The sequence below is a fragment of the Rattus norvegicus genome, chromosome 15 (assembly GCF_036323735.1).
Source record: "Rattus norvegicus strain BN/NHsdMcwi chromosome 15, GRCr8, whole genome shotgun sequence".
Classification (NCBI taxonomy): Eukaryota; Metazoa; Chordata; class Mammalia; order Rodentia; family Muridae; genus Rattus; species Rattus norvegicus.
This window is the reverse complement of record NC_086033.1, coordinates 4,625,176-4,638,550: the sequence shown is the minus strand read 5'-3', so window position 1 is coordinate 4,638,550 and position 13,375 is coordinate 4,625,176. Positions and strand designations below refer to the sequence as shown.

The window sequence follows — 13,375 nt, the reverse complement described above, 5'->3', positions numbered from 1 at the left end:
CATCCTGAGTCACGTGTGGTTCTTCCTCCTGTAACAGCACAAGTGTAAGGCAACAGTGGTTTTCTGCAAGTCTCATGCAGCTTAGGCTTCACCATCAGTTCACAGCCAGCCAGAGCTGCACAGGAAACTGTGCTCTTGATGTAGACAGTTTGTCATGCTCTGTGGAACCCACCTTCATGATGAAAAATATCCTTGCTTATCCTTGTGCGTACAAATTTAGCTTCATTTATAATGACAAACAAAGGAGAAACACAGAAGTATTTCTCTAATACATTAGAGGAAATAAAACCATTCAGTATGGGACTATAAAAAGAATTCAGGACACATAGAGTTTGATGCCTGTGGATTCCTTGAAATATAGCATCAGCTATGACTGCACATTTAATGAATTCCTCCAATTTTAGAGGAATGAACATTTTTACTATTTTTCTTGTTGGTTTGTTTGTTGTCATTGATAATGATGTTTTGCTGAGGGCTGGAGAGATGGCTCAGCGGTTAAGAGCACTGACTGCTCTTCCAGAGGTCCTGAGTTCAAATCCCAGCAACCACATGGTGGCTCACAGCCATCTGTAATGGGATCCAGTGCCCTCTTCTAGTGTGTCTGAGGACAGCTACAGTGTACTTATAAAAAAAAAATGATGTTTTGCTGAGTTCACTTTGATATATATCACAGCTTTTGGACAGAGGTCTTTCAGTTTTTAATTTTTTTTTGCAATATTTAGTGGATATTTTCATCTATATTTCAAATATTATACCCCTTTCCAGTTTCATCCCATAAAACCCCCTTTCTCTCCCCACAACCCCTGCCTCCATGTGGGTCCTACCCCATGTGCCTGTCCTCTCCCTCCCACCTCCCCATGTTCGTTTGCATGCAATTCTGCCAGCGGCCAGCAGAGGGCAGTGGATTTCACGCGGACCTGTTGTTACTGAGAATTGTGAATTGCCCCTAAGGTCCTCTGGGATTCAAATTCTCAAACAGATGAGCTATGTCTCCAGTCCCTGTCCTGGACTTTTGTAATGAATTCAATTAGTTACAACTTGTCTGCCAATTCTGTGAGTTCATTGAGAGAGCATTATCTAACTTGTTATTAGTGCACATTCACTATTGGGCTCATATAAAACATATTTGAAACACTAAAACACTATATTTAAAAAAACGTAATTCAGGGCTGGAGAGATGGCTCAGCCGTTAAGAGCACCCGACTGCTCTTCCAGAGGTCCTGAGTTCAATTCCCAGCAACCACATGGTGGCTCACAACCATCTGTAAAGAGATCCGATGCCCTCTTCTGGTGTATCTGAAGACAGCTACAGTGTACTTATATATAATAAATGAATAAATCTTTAAAAAGAAACGTAATTCAAATGGCCTATATATATATAAGCCTAATATTCACAGTTGAAGAAACTCAAATGATTTAGGAAATCATAATAAATATTTATCATCCTTGTACATTACAGAAATGCAAATCAACGTTATTCTGAGATATGTTTTCATATCTTTCAGAATAACTTAGTTTAGTAACACATAAGAGAATTCACTCTTACTGGGTTATGGAGCAAGGGGAACATTGTGATTCTCCTGGTGGCAATGCAAATTTTTGTAGCAACTTTAGAAATCAGTATGCTGTTTCTTCAGGAAGGTGGTAATGGGTATACCCCAAGATACAACACCAGGGCATATATCCTAATGCTGATTCCTCCTAGTATAGACACCCTTTCTCCACCATGTTCACTGAAGCTCTCTTATAATATTCAGAATTTGGAAATATTCAAGGGGTCCCTTACGAGATGAGTGCATAAAGAAAACGTGGTGCATTTCCAGACTGGATTGCTGATCAATAACTACAAAAGGAAAAAGGAAAGCATGTAATTTTCAGGACAATGAATGGATCTTGCAAAATCATCCTGGATGAGGTGATCCAGATCAATGAGGACAAATGGAATTCGTATTCACTTTAATCTGAATGTTAACTCTTTAATCTGTGTGACTGTATGATCAGTTTAGTGTGAGGGTCTAGGGACGTGGGCCAGACTGTCCTCATTTAGGGAAGTACAAGTTCACTCATGGATTGCTGAGGGACAGTGTCAGGGACAGGAATGTTGAATGTGAAGAGACAGGGAGAGGGCGGCAATGGAGGGAACGTAGAGAGGGACAGCTAAAATGAGGCACTGTATCGAAGCCTAAGAGAGTAGAAACCCTAATTGCTTTTTAAATTGTTTTATAAAGGTAACTAATGATTTATTATAGGTGCAAGGACAGAAGTTAAAATGTTGATTGGGTTCATCTATGTGAAATTTCAATAAAAGTGAGTCACAAAAATTATGGAGTTTAATCTTCAGTTAGTCTATGTAACAGACAATGTATATCTGGTCCTCAGGGAGACATATGTCAAAATCTCTGTTGAAAACATAAATATATTATAAATGTGCAAATGTTTCTAGGCACTGTCCAACACTCTCCCTTCTATTAGCTTCTGCCTATCTGGGTTTATGTTAATGTCCTTGATCCACTTGGACTTGAAATTTGTAGAAAGAAATAGAAATGGGTCAATTTGCACTCTGCTACATGCAGACCACCACTTAAGGTGGCGTCATTTCTTAAAATGCTTTCTGTATTCCATTGAGTCATTTTGGAATCTTCGTCAAAGATCAAGGGATCATAGGTGTGTGGGTTTATTTAAGGGTCTTCAATTCTATTTCACTCCTCCACCTGTCTGTGTTACCAACACCACTAAGCTTTTTCTCACTGTTTCTCTGCACTACATCTTCATGCCGGAATGGTGATTCGCGTAGATGTTCTTGTATTGTTGAGAATTTTGTGTGCCTTTTCTTTCTTTCTTTCTTTCTTTCTTTCTTTCTTTCTTTCTTTCTTCCTTTCTTTCTTTCTTTTCTGTGAAGAATTGAGTTGCATTTTGATGGAGATTTTTTAATCTGGAGATTGCTCTTGTTTAGATGACCTTTTTTTTTAACCATGCTCCTTCACGATGATCCATGAACATAGGAAATCCTCCCATCCTCTGAGGTCCTCTTTCACTTCATTCCTAAGAGACCTCTATTTCTTGCCATACGGTTTTTCACTTCACTCGGTTCGAGTTATGCCAAGATATTTTTTTTGTTGTTGTTGTTTTTGGAGAAATGCAGTGACGCTTTTTTTTTTTTTTTTTTTTGGTTCTTTTTTTCGGAGCTGGGGACCAAACCCAGGGCCTTGCGCTTCCTAGGTAAGCGCTCTACCACTGAGCTAAATCCCCAGCCCCAACCCTAAATTTCTGATTCTCCTGCCTCCACTTCCCAAGTGCAGGGATTAGGGGTGTGCCGACAAGCTGATTTCTGTAAATGGGGTTCTGGGAACTTAACCCAGGGCTCCATACATGGTAGGCAGGCACTCTAGCCAGGGACCCACACCCTCAGGTCACTGTAGCTGATCTAGAGCCACTGAGACATCAGGATTATCCAGCAATGGCCACAGCAGCTGCCTCATGACAAACTCTCAATAATCAGATACTATTTTAATAATTATATCTATAACCAAACACTATTATACATAATATTATTAAATAATCAAATACTATTTAAGGAAAAACGTTAAAGTTGAGTTTCATGTAGAACATTACATTTCTCCCTGGAACTGTCCTTTGATTAAAAACTAGAAGTGATATGAATGCCTTTTGTAGTCACAGTAGTTAAGTCCTCCTAAGTCACCAGACACCCTCCCATAGACATTGCTGGAAATGCACACTCTCAGGTTTGTAGGACCTTGGCAAACCATATTCTTTCTTTCAGCTTTCAGATATGGTGAGCCTGTTTTGGTCAGTTTGAATGTTATGAATGTTATGTGGCATCAGCACATAAGCAAAAGGCATTCTTTCTTGTATAAATGTAGACTGTCCCACCCATTCATACCAAATGAAACCAAGACAGTATTTCTAGTGTCCACCTCACCCCCCTGAGAGAACTCTAACTTGATGACATTGAGGTATTACCAGTCGACATTTGAGGTATTACCAGTTTGTGTAAAGTATACTAAACACCCGGGAAGCTTTGTAAGTAACAAAGTAAAATCTTTACCCTTTCTGCTAATGAGAATAAAAGGGTAAAATGCACATCGTGCATTAAGCTTCCCAAATACCAAAGGCAGCATCTTAGGACTGCCCATAGACAACGGGATACTGGGAGACATTTTTAAAGTTTTCCAAGTCTGTACAAAGATGATTCACATTGTTGTGGAGTCCAACACATTCACAGATGACAACCAAGTACTTTGTCCATCTCACTGGGCACACAGCCCCCTGCCGCGGTGGGCTCCTTCCCTGACAAGGCGGTGAACTATGACATGCGCTCCTTGAAGAACCACCTCTGGCTGTCTGAGTTGCTACAGTCCGGCAACTACGGAGCAAAGGCGGCGTCGAACTCCTTCTCTGTGGCCTCCACACATTTCCCGCTCTGCTTGTGGACTAACGTGCCGTCCTCCTGTAGGATGAACTCTTGATTCTCCGGAACGGTATCTTTGCAGAGATCCATGACAAGGACATCCTTCCCTTCCTCCACTGCTATGCAGGCCTCAGGCTGGTGGGTGTTATATCGTATTTCTGACCGGGATGTACACTCGAAAAACTGGTTCTGACCCATCCCGTGGCAGAGGTACAAAAGGACATGGGGCCTTCCACATTGTTTTCCCTGGGAGGGTTATAGTCCAGGCAGTACCCCCGTAGTCCTCTGTTCTCAAGCTTCCCGAAGATACCAGGCCTGTCCTCTCGCACATGCAGTTCTGGGTACACTGTATCCAGGAACCACTTGAAGTCTTTACACTGGAGCTTGGCCCGAAGCTTCTTTCTCTCTGTCACGTCCCCAGAAGGTTCCCGGCGGCCTGGGGATTTCGGTGGTGGTAGAGTTCTTTAAGTTCATCCGTCCACATTTCTGCAGCTCAGACACTGTTGGCTACAGCCTTGCTGCGTGAATAGGGAGCTTAGGGAAGACGTGGCCCACGTGGGAGCAAGGGTGTGTTTCCAGAGAGTCACCACACTGCCAGATCCTAAAGGTTTTCTCCTCCCCAGATTTCCATTCCTGTATCATAAGACCCCAGGTATTCAAAGTATCTCTTACTCACAGCAAAGAGTTGGAGACCTGATAACGTCAATAGGAGACCACATCAACTTCCGCTCCCGCTGGGGGACCACGTGCCACGTGAATACTAGCCGCCAGTCAAAGCCTCCAATCTGGAGCTCTGCGGAGTTGCCCAGGTACTCAAAGGTGTTCCAGTCAAGGACATCGATAACAGGGCACACCACGGCCGACTCCTTCTTGTGGATCCTCTGCAGCAGAGGCTCCAGCCACCCCTCATGACATTCACAGTGACAGTTCAGAAACATCAGCAGTCGCCCCTGGCCGCAGAGGCTCCCAGTAGCGGGCTCACACTAGGCCCTCTCTCTTGCTAGCACAGATCAGGCGCACCTTGAGCAGCTGTGACAGCTCTTGGCCAGGGGCTCCTTCAGGTGCTCTCTGTCCTGTAGTCATCTACCAGAATGACCTCCTCCAGCAGGATGTCAGGGGAAGTCTCGAGAACACTGTAAACTGTCGGAAGGAATGTGGACCAGGCTTCATTATAAAATGCTATGACAACGGATGTCTTGGGCAGGTTATCATAATCATACCCGCAGCCCACGGAAGCGGAAACCTGGTGTCCTGGTAAGGTGCTCAGACAAGCGCAGGGCTCCGGGCTGCACTCCTACCTCCAGTGGCGCCAACCAGCTATGAGCCCTCAGTGCCTCTCTACAACTAACTACCTGGTGGCAGGCTATGCTGCTTAGCCTGGCTAAGAGGCTTTCCCGCCACTCGCCTCGCCGCTCGTGCCCTACTTACCTTCTGGGCAAGGCCCAGGCCCCTCCCTGTGCCCAAGTCACCCCAGCCCATGCCCTAAGGCTTCCAGCCCAGGGCGTGTTGCTGAAGCACAAGGGGGTGGACAAGTGCGCGGAGGCCAGCTACCGCAAGTACGGGTACTAGCCCGCCCGCCTCAGAAGATGTCCAGTGTTGGGACAAAGCGAAGCCACCCGGGGAGACAGAGGATGGCAGCAGCGGTGCTCTCAAGGTCCCGGGCTCCCCCGCCTACAACCCGCAGCTGGAGCCCTTTGACAAGTTTGCAGAGCGGGTTCCTGCCAAGCACAGAGCCGTCAGGGGAGCCCGCCAAGGGAGTGGATCCCGGGCGCTGGAGCTGGTGAGTGGCAGGATGGTGGACTGTGGGCCCCCGGTGCATTGGGCAGACGTGGCGGTCCAGGGCGCCCTCCGCGGACGGTGCTGTTCTTCAGGCCCCGCGGCTGATGCAAGGCGCTGCTGGGGCACTGCCTTGCCACCCAGCTTGGTGCCACTCTGCTGCGACTATGGGGAAACGGCCTGGCGGCCTCCTGCCCTGTCAAGGGCGTGCACCTCCTGCAGGCAGCCTTTGCTGTGCTCTGAGGGAGATGGAGCTGGCCGCTTAGTGCAGGGCACCCAGGGCTTCTCAGGGGCGAGCTGGGGCAGTTGTGCCAGCAGGCAGCAGCCCAGGCCGGCCTCTCCAGAGTACAGAGGCCCCTCTCCTACAAAGACATGGAGGCTGCTCTAGCCAAGGTGGGCCCTCGGGCTCCTCCCAAGGAGCTGTATTCATTATTTGAGTGGGACAAACTGTATGGGTCCTGACACTGAGGGTGGCAGAGGAAGTCAACTCTGCCTGGGGGATGGGGGGGGGAGAGGCTGAGGTGGAGATGTCTTTGGCCAAAGGAGTGATGAATGTGGGGCTGGAGAGGAAGGGCTCTACCCGTGGATTTTTTTTTTTTTTAAATGGGAAGGAAAATGCCTGCAGATCGATGCCGTAAGCGCCGGTGGACTCAGGTTTTTCCTATTATTGTGGACCGGAGGTTCGCCATCTCCGCTCGGCAGACCAGACACACCTGACAGGAGTTGGCATCGGGGCCTAAGGAACTCCTGCTCTCTCTCTCCTTAGCCTCTGTCTCTTGTCCTCTGGGCCACACCCTCCTCCATTCTACTTTCTCCTCAGGGTTTTGCCACTTACCCCTTCCTTTTCAGCTCCTCCTTCCCACCCCCATCTATCACCCTCTGCTTCTGTCTCTGCCTCACCCTGTGTCTCCCTGACGCTGTGCTTAACCCACCCTCCCTCATTGTTCTGACTAACACTGCAGAGACTCTTGGCAGAAGTTCTTTTGGCCTGGAGGCTGAGAAAGGTGGAGCAGGGAGCCGCAGCCCTCCTCTGTACCCTACCCACCTGAAATCTTGGGGTCTTAGGGGTGGGACAAGGATAAAAACCACCCAAAGAAGGCTTTTGTTTTGCTTTTGGGTTTGTTCACTTTGTTTGAGGGGAAGTTCCAGAAATGAAGGTTGCGTAATAATTTAGGCCTCTTATTTTTTTTTGTAAGATGTGTAGGATTTGCTGGAGTTTGTTGTTGTTGTTGTTGTTGTTGTTGTTGTTGTTGTTTTATTTTGACAATTCAGGAAGAAACTGACCTCAGAAACTGAGTGTTCGAGTTTGGCTGTTCTCCTATTACCCCAAGCCCGGTCCCTGAGGAGCAAATTCTCCCAGACCAGCCAGAGATATTTGGGGCTAATGAGGAAGACCAGACATGAGCCCTAAACTGCTGTTCCAGGGATAGAAACAATGTATCTAAGGCTTCCTCCCCAGGACCAGCTTGCAAGCAAGAGGTGAGGATGGGTCAGAGGCCCCAGAGGAAGGGGCTTGCTGCTTACTTGCCATTTTCCACCTTGGGCCCCAGTCCGCAGCTTCCAGTGGTCTGCAAACCTTCCAGAGAGTTGGGGTACTCTTGTCCATTTCCTGCCTTAGAGGTGACCCAGGCAGAAGGTTCTCAGGCTATGGGACTGAAAGTAGGTTCTGTCAGAGATGCTCAATAAAAAGCTAAGAGGATTTCCTCAGGCATGAATGTGGTCTGGCCACAAGTCTGGCTGGGCAAACTACTGATTACTAGGACCCAGGCCACCTGTGACAAGGCAGAGCAGTGCCCTGGAAAGGGTTCTGTGTCTCTGTGTGGGGATGTCTACTTGTCCCCGTGGAGTGCTGGGTCTAGCTAGACCTGGAGGGCCTGGAGGGAACTGGGTATTTTCTTATGATGCTGGTCCAGAGCCCTTCTCTGCAAACCACATCCCTCCTGCTCCTTGTCTTGACAAGGCTTCACCTCCTTGGCCCCTCAGGCCATTTCACAATCTTTGGTGCAAGAAGGGACCCCCTCCCCCTGCATCTTTGTCCCATCTTAGCCTCCCTGCTTGCCCTACAACTCCTAGGTCCCTTCCCTTTCTGGATGCTGAGGGTGCCTTGAGAGACATGGCAGGGGTGGAGTGCTGAGGGCAGATGTGAGCAGAGGAGGGTGAACAGGGGAGTTGCTGTGTCCCCTTCATGTTTGTTCTCTGCAAGCCGCTCTCTGGAGCCAGCCAATCAAGTACAGGACTTGATGCCTCAAAGTAGCCCCGAGTGATGCTGCAGATGATCCTCCATGGGGCACAGAGTAGGGGAATCTCTAAGATCTCTAAGTGGGGATACCAGGGCAGGGAAGTGGGGTTGGGAACCCAGCTGTCCTTTCAGGCAGCAGCACCACAAGGGGGCTGGGTAGGAGTTCATAAGGTCCCCACACTTATGGTCTCATGGCGTTTTCACTGAGACTCTAGAAAATCATGCAGTGTGAGGGACAGCTTCAGAAGCCGCTGCACAGGAAGAAGTACAGGCTTGTAGTAAAGCTGGCCCAGAAGGAAAACTGCACGAGCTTCAGGTATCAGAGACAGAGGGTCATCAATGCTCGACTCCATTTAAGCCTGGGGGACAGAACCAAAATCTGAAGATGCTGGGCATGGGACTTCTGGGTTCGATGAGTTTATTTCCCCCTCTAGGGTTTCAGTCTTGCTTTGATCTAGTCTTTCCTCTCTAAGTTTCCCTTCCTTTCTTTTAGAAAGGGAGTGTCAATCCACGCTGTTGTCTTTTGGTTTTTACTTTTTGCATTTGTGTTTTAGTGAGTTGTTTGTTTTGTTTCATTTCATTTCGTTTACAATCGCTTACTCCAAGCTAAGTGTTGGCCTTGAGTCTCAGAAGAAGCTTTGGACTTTGAACTTTGAATACCATAAGTCTATGAAGATCTGTAAGTTCCACTCAGTGCATTGTGCATTATGAAGTGGCAGTGAGTCTGTGGGGATCAGGAACAGAATGGTGTAGTTTATCAGTGAAACATCTCCCAGAGGTCCATGTGCTTGAATCCTTAGTCCAGCTGGTGGCCCTGATCAAGATTATCGACCTTTAGAAGGTAAAGCTGGAGGACTGAGTTCCCAGGGTGGAGAGGTGGCCTTGAGGATCATAGCCCAGCTTGACTTCTTGTGCCAACCGCTCTGCCTCCTACTTGGGCACCAGCCTGTGAACACCAGCCCCATGTGACCACCACAACAAACCGGGCCCCTTCAGTTTGTCACGTCTTCATTGTTCATGATGAACTGTAGGCTCTCAAACTGTAAGCCAAATAATAAAAAATAAATAAATCTTATCCCAAGTGGAGAAAAAAACCTGAAAAAAAAAATAAAGAAAACTAAGGGATTTGGTGGTATTAGAACATGGACTTAATACATGTGAGAAACTTTGCATATGATTCCTACTACTACATGTATGTAAACAAAATGGACTAAGACAGTGAGGAAAAAATTGTGATTTATACATACATACATATATGTATGTATATATATAAAGTATCCGAGAATTGATTCCTGGGGTCTTAGGGATAAGAAAGAACATTTGGAGCATTCCCTTGAAAACAACAGACAACAGAAGTACGTTGTCCTGAATCACTGTAGTGTGCTTCTCTTGGTTTTCCCCAGATTGCATACGCTCTACTCCTGTTAAGCAACTGCTCATGGCTGCTGTAGAAAATGGCTTTTCACCACCCCTGTACAGAGTTCCAACCTCGGCCCTCTCCGATGAACCACAGGCACTGCTTTTGTTTGCCTCTGATTTCTAAGCTTGTGGGATGAGAGGATGAGGGCTATAAAGAGGTCTGAGATCGCCATCTGTACTTCTGAATCCAGAGGAGCCCACACCCCAACAGACTCCTGATGTCTCCAACTATAACTTAATAGCACTCTCTTTTGCTTACTTGGGTTCGATTTTCATTCCTGATACAGTTGTAAATGTTGCCTGAGCATGTCCCTAAATTGTGATATATGAAGATTCATATTTTGTTATCTCAGGAATATTTTAATCTACTTGCTTCTTTTCCTCAGAAGAACTGAGCCTCCCTCCAATCCATCTGCCAGATTAAGTTTGATGATTTGTTCGTGTTGATAAGAAACAGAAGTGTGATTCCTATCACATCATGTACTTAATCAGCATGTAGTAAGTACCATGCAGGCAAAACAGTCATACACATAAAATAAAAACAGATAAATCTTCCAGCATGTGTTCGATCTCAGTGTATCTCTGATATTAAGATAAAAGTCAGTTTTTAAAAATAGCAAATTTTACTTTAAGTGCCTTGGGCAGATCAGACCCTTTCTGAGAATTACCACCGAAGAGCTTCATCTAACTCCACCTTGCCCTTCCCCAGCCTCAGACAGTCACAAGTCCTTTTCAAGAAGAAAACTCTGAGGCAGGCCTGGTGAAACAGTTTTGAAATCCCAGCTATTCAGCAAACTGAAGCAGGAAGACTGCAAGTTCAAGGCCAGCTTACACTATAAAGTGAGTTCAAGACCAGCCTGGGCAATGTAGTGAGACTGTCTCCAGAGAAAAAGAAAAAGGATGTAGTTCAGTACTCCAGAGCTTAGCTGGCCTGTGCAGGAATCTGAATCCAATCTCCAGCATACCAAGAAAACAAAACAAAATTAAGCAAAGCCTAGCTTTCTTTCCTTTCCACAAAACACAAAACTAAAGGAAACGAAGGAGGAATGGGACTCGAATTGTAGTGAGGAAACTTTATATACAAGCAAATCTCTTTCGAGCCATAGTTAGCTCCAGTCAGCACAGACGGTGGTCTATAGTGACTGAAGAAGAACCACGCATTCGTGGGTGGGGGTGCAGCAGAAAAGCAAGGCCCCAAGGAAGGGAAGAGCTGGCCTGCGTGTCTCTGTGGGAGAGGAAAGGACGAGTGAGAGATCTAAGCTCCAAGTCAAGGCTGACCCTAGAAGATATGAGGCAGCCCCTTTGCTGCTCTGTGCCCACGGTGTGGACAGAGTTCCTGTTCTCGCAGCTCTCTGCAGTTGGGGAAGACCCACCAAACACGGTTTGCAGTGTAGAGTGACTCATGTAAAAGACCTAGAGCAAAAGACAGGGTACCATGGACTTAACCTTCAGCAGCCAGGGCATCGGAAACAGGAGCTGGTGGTGGGAGAAATCTTACTTAGAAGAAGGGGCATTTTGCGGTGTCCTTGGGAAGCAGCGGAGGCAGGCAAAAGCAAGTGAAAAACGTTTTTCTCAGTATTTTAGTCACAGAAGAATCCAACACAAGCAAATGCAGGAAATGTGGCTGTAAAATAAGAGGTCGCAGCATCCACAAGGAAACCACAACCTCACCATGAGGCGCCCTGTTGCTACCGGCTGTAATGTCCGCGACCGTCCGCTAGGGGGAGCCCACAGACGTCTCCCAACTGGTTCCAACTCTGACCGATCTGTGTTGGCTGTACATCTCTCAGAAATTTTAGAGAAAATTACTGTGTGGCCACTGAGCAGGAAGGTTGTCTAGAAGTAGAGTCCAGAGGCCCTTGAGCCTTTCCCTGAGCCCCCAAAAGTGAACTATTTTCAGATTCATTTATGACATGGGGTCCTGGTCTCTGTTTCTCTCTCTCTCTCTCTCTCTCTCTCTCTCTCTCTCTCTCTCTCTCTCTCTCTCTCTCTCTCTCTCTCTCTCTCCAGCCCCCTCTCTCTCTCCCCCTCCCTCACACACACACACACACACACACACACACACACACATACACACACACACACACACTAACAACAACAACTAGAAAACACATTAAAGGAAAGATCTGAAAATTCCTGGAACCCTAATTATTCCAGTTTCTCCCCTAGAGGGCGCCAGAAGTCTTCTGCCAATCAGGGACCATGCCTGCCACCACAGAGCTGCCTTCTGCAGACCTGGCTCACATTGTGCTACCTTCAGTGGGTTGCATCTTGGTTTCAGGTAGGAGTAGACAGACAGAACAAAGTAACAGAGAAAGACATGTATGCAGCTCAAAACTCTTTAGGGCGTATGAGTAGTTTATAAGGTCTGTCAGCAGAGTCTCTGCCTTTCATCCTGTGTTTTCCGTTTGGCACATCTCTCCCACAGCACCCATAGAGCCCTTGTGATTTCCAACAGATTTTCCCAAGTCTTGTGTCCTTGGAGTCTCGGGCTTCTACGAAGACTGCAGAGAAGGCTCAGAAGCCCGCATTATCTTTGGCCAGCAGGGCTGTTTTATTTGGGACACTGAGCTGGTAGGGTGGAGAAAGATTCCCCCACTCAGCTAACCCAGGATCAGCTGCACTTCGTGGATGAAGAGGATCAGGAGCCAGTTTCTGAGTTAGCTGCTTTGGGGTGGGGCCTGAGAATGAGCCTTCTCAACCGCCATGCGCCCATGCTACCAGTCCAGAGACTGAGAAGGGCTTTAACACTTACCACATGTTTGCTAATTTGATCCACACCCTGTAACTGGATGGGTGGCGTCCATGCCTGTGGAGGAACTCACCTCAATAGGCAGTCTGTTTCACTGCTGAGGAAGATAAATGAATAGGTGTAAATACTGGGTTCCAGGGGCGTGTTGACAGAACTCGGTACCGTCCAGAGCAGGCCCAGGTTGACTGCTCCTGAGGCTGTCTTTGAGAATTTTCTTTCTTTTTTTTTTTTTTTTTTTTTTTTTTTTGGAGTTGGGGACCGAACCCAGGGCCTTGCGCTTGCTAGGCAAGCGCTCTATCACTGAGCTAAATCCCCAACCCCTCTTTTTTTTTTAAACAGTAAATTTTTTTTAAGATTTATTCATTTATTATATATAAGTACACTATAGCTGTCTTCAGACACACCAGAAGAGGGCATCGGATCTCTTTACAGATGGCTGTGAGCCACCATGTAGTTGCTGGGAATTGAACTCAGGACCTCTGGAAGAGCAGTCGGGTGCTCTTAACCGCTGAGCCATCCCTCCAGCCCGAGAATTTTCTTTAATAGCAGGCAGGGGTGCTTGTCAGCTGGAAGGTGCTTCACATTTAACTGGGAAGGGGCTGGCTTGAGTTGATAACTGTGTCAATAACTTACCCCACTACAGCTATGTCATGGCTTCCTCCCTGGGTTCATCAGTCTCTGCTCCTGCAGCAACCGAGTAAAGTGTTTCCTCCACACAAGCTACTTCGGAAACGTGTTTATTTGAGCTTTACATGGAGTA

General features: G+C 47.0%; 1 pseudogene; it reads right to left on the bottom strand.

Annotated features, from left to right (window-relative positions):
* Positions 1-4,324: 4,324 nt before the first annotated feature.
* On the bottom strand, positions 4,325-6,248 carry Galnt12-ps5 (polypeptide N-acetylgalactosaminyltransferase 12, pseudogene 5; annotated as a pseudogene).
* Positions 6,249-13,375: the final 7,127 nt, after the last annotated feature.